Raw genomic sequence first — 495 nt, 5'->3', positions numbered from 1 at the left:
CAAAGCTATTTGCCACTGCCAGGGCATTAACGTTTTTATAGAAAATATTTTATAGTTTGTTACAGAAAAACAAGTTACGCTCAGAGTCCAGAGCCTTGATCGTAACATTCTAACAGGCACCTTCCGAGTAGAGACCTGCACTATCGCGGGACCCAATGCAACATGCGCCGCGGGACAACACTTGATGGGGGTGCGGGTGCGGGCGGGAGAATAGGCTAAGGGTGTACTCACACACTAGGCAATCTTAACCGTGCCCGAGCGCGTCTGACCCCCAAAGCCCGGTTCGTTTGACTAGTGTGATCGCTCCCGGTACGTTTAGTCGTCCCTGGCTCAGTTGGAAGAGGTGGGCCAGAGCGCGGTTCAGTTATATATAGATCATTAGTGAGTGTGAGCGCTAACCGCGCCGGAGTGCGGAACTTCTGATACGTGCAGCATTATTGCGTGTACATTTCTGAGCGGCAAAAGTGATAGATCTGTAAAGCAATATATTGTGAG

The sequence above is a fragment of the Sinocyclocheilus rhinocerous genome, unplaced genomic scaffold (assembly GCF_001515625.1).
Source record: "Sinocyclocheilus rhinocerous isolate Xijiao unplaced genomic scaffold, SAMN03320098_v1.1 scaffold69, whole genome shotgun sequence".
NCBI classification, from domain to species: domain Eukaryota; kingdom Metazoa; phylum Chordata; class Actinopteri; order Cypriniformes; family Cyprinidae; genus Sinocyclocheilus; species Sinocyclocheilus rhinocerous.
The sequence above is the reverse complement of the archived record's forward strand: the minus strand, read 5'-3'. Positions refer to the sequence as shown.